Source organism: Podarcis liolepis (genome assembly GCF_965112155.1).
Source record: "Podarcis liolepis genome assembly, chromosome: 7".
NCBI classification, from domain to species: domain Eukaryota; kingdom Metazoa; phylum Chordata; class Lepidosauria; order Squamata; family Lacertidae; genus Podarcis; species Podarcis liolepis.
Window position 1 is genome coordinate 95,388,661 of NC_139561.1, and position 6,217 is coordinate 95,394,877.

The 6,217-nt window shown below is 47.2% G+C and overlaps 1 protein-coding gene across 1 annotated transcript in view; it reads left to right on the forward strand.

The window, feature by feature from the left end:
• LOC310712825 (GPI mannosyltransferase 4-like) overlaps nt 1-6,217 on the forward strand; it is a 43,509-nt gene that overhangs the window by 19,127 nt on the left and 18,165 nt on the right. The gene's annotated exons all lie outside the window — the stretch shown is intronic.

A 6,217-nucleotide genomic window follows, 5' to 3' on the forward strand; every position in this document is an offset into this window, starting at 1 on the left:
GAAGCACAGTGCCAAGCATCTTTAACAGTAAAAACAAAAGCCTTTAGGCCGATCTCCCCTTTATTATAGAAACAGGCCACCGACTGAAAAGTATGGTTAAAACATATAGTTTACTCACAGTCAAGCACCTGTCCTTAGCAACAACAGCAGTAAAAATAAATGCAGGTAAAATACTTGTATTTACAGTGAAAGCAGCCTCAGGCATGAGCCTGATGCTGGAGCAAGCAGATACAAGTCTTCTCCCATCGGCTGGTTGGAGAGAGAGAGAGAGAGAGAGAGAGAGAGAGGGAAGGAACAGAAAATACTTTTTTCCTTCTTCCCTACCAAGAGAGGAGGGGAAATGAAATAACACAGAGCCTTCTCTACCAATTGCATTGATCTGAGTCCACCTAACAGCAATACTGCTCTGTGATTTTAATCTCCACACTTGCTTACTAGTAAGAATATGCATTTTTAGATTTGATTTCTAAACTCTCACAATATTTACTCCATGGAGCAGTTTCGTTAGCATCCCAGCCTTCCACGGCCTTCCATGGCCTAACACAGTCAAAGCTCCATGAAAGAACCTACCACACCAGCACCCACCTAGAGCTGGCTCTGAAGTCTGCTTGTTTGTGAAATGAGGCACTTGGGGTGCTCAGAGGCCCGACCCCTCCAACGGATGTAAGTTGCAGAGCTGCTGATTTCCATACCCCCTAAGGTACCCATTTCACACACCCCTCTGTGACGTCACTGTTTCTGCCAAGAAAGTGCCTGGTAGGTTGAGGCACAACCTCTTCAGTTCTTTGCTCTTCGTCAAAACTGGCTATCAGTTGTACTTAAGGAAGCCATCCAACAGTCCCTTGCCTGAGCTAGGCCAAGCCCCCTTGCCCACCTCACCAGCTTCTTACAGACATCTCAGTTCTGTTTTCCCATCATTGCCAACCACAGAGATGCCAACTGAGAGTGCCCACAAATGGCAAGTTTAGTTGAGTGTGCTCATACGCTATGTCACTGCACTGAATGGTGCCCAAAGCAGCCTGAAACAAAGACCAACTGATCCTTGGAGGTTGCTAGTGCTGCTGAAAGCTCTTAACTCTGCCCCTTGATAAAAACAGGGTTATGACAGGAGGGATGCATTCCATTGTCTCTGCAGGCAAGGGCAGAGGAAGGGGGTGCGGTGGGTGTGTGCCACCCTGGGCGTCACCACTGAGGAGGGTGACAAAATGCTGGGAGGCACTCCCCACAGGGCCTGCAGCATGCCCAAGCCACCAGTGGTCAGGACCTCATTAGCAGGACCAGTGGTCAGGGATGATGGGCCTTGTACTCCCACAACATTGAGTGACCCAAGGTGGAGAAAGGCTGCTCTGCACTGACTGGCAACCACTCTCTTTCTCACACAGGGCAGAGATACCTGGGTGCATTGGGTTCGCTGATGCATTTGGTGCAGAAGTTTCCCCTACGCAGGTCGCTCTCTCTGTGGTCTTTGTGGTCTTTAAGAACAGGCAAAAAAGTCCACTGCCAGTCCTTTGGCAAACACACAGGGCAGAAGTGAAACCAATTGAATCATCTGAAGCAAACTTAACAATAATATAAGGCTATGGTTATATGCACACTAACTTGAAATGAATTTTGTTGAGATCAATGTGACATTTTGGAACCTAGGTGAAACTATCCTGAAACGGGCAAGTCAGCATAGAGGACTCTCTCTCTCTTTTTTTTGGTCTTTTCTCTTTACATGGAATGGCTGCAGGTCTGTCCTGCACATTTTTCTGGAAGCAAGTCCCAAATTTATGGGTTCAGGGAAAGGCCCAAATCTATGCCAATCTCGGCTATTTGCCACAGAAAGGCCTTCATTTGGAACCAACACCCAAGCTAAACACTCTGTCAGTTTGCCTCAGATTCTAGAGAATTGTAGGCTTCAGAGATCCCCAAGGGTCATCCAGCCCACCCCCTGCAATGCAGGAAGTACACTTTGATTGCAACTGACACTCACTCACCGTTGCTCACGAGCACCAGAAGCAGGTGTTGTCCCTTTCCAACGAAAACCCAATCTGTTTTTGGAGATTTCCTGATATGCATACACCTCCTCAGGTTGGGCAGGTGGCCATGTTTCCATTTCACTATTTCCTGAAAAGTATGTGTTGCTTGATTGTAGAACAAAAAACCTCAAAGCAGTTTACAAAACCAGCAAAAGCACAGGCAAGCGCAGCACAACTGTATGGTGCGAGGCAGGTTAGGCTGGGAGGAAATAACTGGCTGCGGAGATTCTCAAGCCCAGAAGGAAGCTAGGCTGATCATGCTGATCATAACCAATTTTCTCCAGCACATACTTCACCCCTTCATAGTTCTCCTTCAGTGTACTCGAGTGAGCCAGGGGTTTTGATCCCCCAACTTTATGCTTTGCCGCACCATTTTATGGAAGATTTCGAGGTTTTATGGCTTCAAACTGATCCCTTTTTGACATAATCACCCAGAACTATCGAACCTGAATACTTCTTGTCATTAAAATAATCATTTCCAATCAAAACAATTATTCGACATGGCAAGATGAGCTTGAGCTCTTGGTACAGCAAACTAAATATGACATAATAGGCATCACTGAAACCTGGTGGGATAAGTCCCACAATTGGAATGTAATAATGGAGGGATACAATCTATTTCAGAGAAACAGACCAGACAAAAAAGGAGGAGTGGCGTTATATGTCAGGGATGTGTATACCTGTGAAGAGATCCAAGATTTAGAACCTCAAAGCCAAAGTGAGAGCATTTGGGTCAAAATTAAGGGAGAGAAGAATAACAGAGACCTCATTGTGGGAGTTTACTATAGATCCCCAAGCCAAACGGAGGACATAGATGATGCCTTCCTGGAACAGATGGCCAAGCATGCAAAAGGAAGGGTAGTAGTAATGGGGGACTTCAATTACCCGGATATTTGTTGGATGTCAAACTCAGCCAAGAGCATAAGGTCAAACAGATTCCTCACTGGCCTTGCAGACAACTTCATTGTCCAGAAAGTGGGAGAAGCAACAAGAGGAACTGCCATTTTAGATCTGGTCCTAACCAATGTTGATGACCTGGTTAGTGGGGTAGAAGTGGAAGGATCATTAGGCGCGAGTGATCATGCTCTTCTGAAGTTTACTATACAGCGGAAAGGAGCAGCCAAGCATACTAGGACTCAATTTCTTGACTTTAAGAAAGCCGACTTCATAAAACTTAGCGAAGTGCTGGGTGAGATCCCATGGACAGTAATACTAAAAGGAAAGGGAGTTCATGATGGCTGGGAGTTTGTTAAGAGGGAGATAGTAAAAGCACAATGTCAGGCAATACCAATGAGACGGAAACATGGAAGGTGCTTAAAGAAGCCAGGGTGGCTATCTAAAGAACTTTTAACTGAGTTAAGATTTAAAAAGGATGTGTACAAAAAATGGAAAAGGGGGGTGTCAAGGGGAATTGGGGTTGCTTGTGTGTAAACCTCCAGCTGTTCCAAACTGCTTATGGGGTGGTTGTGTCTTCCCCTGACTGAGCAGCCCTTGGCGCTGCTGCTCAGTCGCTAGCAGAATCCGTGAGTGGGCGTCTCCTAAATTTCCTCCAGCATAAGAATTCCTTAACGGACAACCTCCGCCTCGCCTCTCTGCGCAGAAGCCTTCTGCGCAGAGTGGGCGTGCCGAGTGGTGGTCCTCCACCCTCCTCACTGACTTCACTGGAAGAGTCTCGGAGCCTCAACTCTGAGATGCTCTCTCCCTCTCCCTTCTTCCTGGTGTCACCTGGACTTCCTTCCCCAGATGACGTTCTCTCTCTTCCCTTACTCGTTCCCTCTCCTGCAGAATCTGGGAGCCTCGCCTCTCCCCTCTGCTCTGATGTCAGTTCCCTGACAGGGGGAAACCACCAAAGAGGAATTCAAACAAATAGCCAGCACATGTAGACACAAAGTCAGAAAAGCTAAAGCACAGAATGAACTCAGGCTTGCTAGAGAGGTTAAAAGCAACAAAAAAGGCTTTTATGGGTATGTCCGTAGCAAAAGGAAGAACAAAGAAACAGTGGGGTCACTCAGAGGAGATGGTGAAATGCAAACAGGGGACACAGAAAGGGCTGAACTCCTCAGTGCCTTCTTTGCCTCAGTCTTCTCCGATAAAGAAAACAATGCCCGACCTGAAGAATTTGGAGCAAATGATTCAGCAGAGGAAACACAGCCCAGAATAACTAAGGAGATAGTACAAGAATACTTGGCTAGTTTAGATGTATTCAAGTCTCCAGGGCCAGATGAACTGCATCCAAGAGTATTAAAAGAACTGGCAGATGTGATCTCAGAACCACTGGCAGTCATCTTTGAGAATTCCTGGAGAACAGGCGAAGTCCCGGCAGACTGGAGGAGGGCAAATGTTGTCCCTATTTTCAAAAAGGGGAAAAGAGAGGACCCAAATAATTACCGCCCTCTCAGTCTGACATCAATACCAGGGAAGATTCTGGAGCAGATCATTAAGCAAACAGTCTGTGAGCACCTAGAAAGGAATGCTGTGATCACCAACAGTCAGCATGGATTTCTGAAAAATAAGTCATGTCAGACTAACCTGATCTCGTTTTTTCACAGAATTACAAGCCTGGTAGATGAAGGGAACGCAGTGGATGTAGCCTACCTTGATTTCAGCAAGGCATTCGACAAGGTGCCCCATGATATTCTTGTAAAGAAGCTGGTAAAATGCGGTCTTGACTATGCTACCACTCAGTGGATTTGTAACTGGCTGACTGACCGAACCCAAAGGGTGCTCATCAATGGTTCCTCTTCATCCTGGAGAAGAGTGACTAGTGGGGTGCCACAGGGTTCTGTCTTGGGCCCGGTCTTATTCAACATCTTTATCAACGACTTGGATGATGGACTCAAGGGCATCCTGATCAAATTTGCAGATGACACCAAACTGGGAGGGGTGGCTAACACCCCAGAGGACAGGATCACACTTCAAAACGACCTTGACAGATTAGAGAACTGGGCAAAAGCAAACAAGATGAATTTTAACAGGGAGAAATGTAAAGTATTGCACTTGGGCAAAAAAAATGAGAGGCACAAATACAAGATGGGTGACACCTGGCTTGAGAGAAGTACATGTGAAAAGGATCTAGGAGTCTTGGTTGACCACAAACTTGACATGAGCCAACAGTGTGACGCGGCAGCTAAAAAAGCCAATGCAATTCTGGGCTGCATCAATAGGAGTATAGCATCTAGATCAAGGGAAGTAATAGTGCCACTGTATTGTGCTCTGGTCAGACCTCACCTGGAGTACTGTGTCCAGTTCTGGGCACCACAATTCAAGAAGGACACTGACAAACTGGAACGTGTCCAGAGGAGGGCAACCAAAATGGTCAAAGGCCTGGAAACGATGCCTTATGAGGAACGGCTAAGGGAGCTGGGCATGTTTAGCCTGGAGAAGAGGAGGTTAAGGGGTGATATGATAGCCATGTTCAAATATATAAAAGGATGCCACATAGAGGAGGGAGAAAGGTTGTTTTCTGCTGCTCCAGAGAAGCGGACACGGAGCAATGGATCCAAACTACAAGAAAGAAGATTCCACCTAAACATTAGGAAGAACTTCCTGACAGTAAGAGCTGTTTGACAGTGGAATTTGCTGCCCAGGAGTGTGGTGGAGTCTCCTTCTTTGGAGGTCTTTAAGCAGAGGCTTGACAACCATATGTCAGGAAAGCTCTGATGGTGTTTCCTGCTTGGCAGGGGGTTGGACTCGATGGCCCTTGTGGTCTATTCCAACTCTATGATTCTATGGTGGGCAAACATGTAAGACAATTAAATTGCAAGTGATAAGGAGGAGGAGCTGGGACGAATGTGACTTTTGTAGGCTGTTGAGCGCCAGCAGCCCAGTGTTTTGATGTGTGCAGGGTCCCAACCCTGTATTGCCGCTGAAGTGGCAGCCCCGATACTGAACGAGTGCCCGGAATATTCCTGGGGACTAACACCACAAGCAGATAAGGCTTTGCGTAAGAACAGCAAAACAGGCTTGAGCCCAGGAGTCAGCTTCTTTTGGCCTTAGGCCCGCCGTCCATTGTCCTCCCTGGCCGAGGGCGGGTCAAAGGCCAGCTCAAGCAGGTGGGTGGCACCCGCCCAGGTGAGCCTCGCTCGGTGCCACAAACCCTGCCCACCTGTGGGGAAGGGAGGGCGGATATGTCAAGGAGCAGCCCTCCCTTCCTTCAGAGATCTTTGGAAAGCTTTGTTGGTTTGCTTAAACAGGCA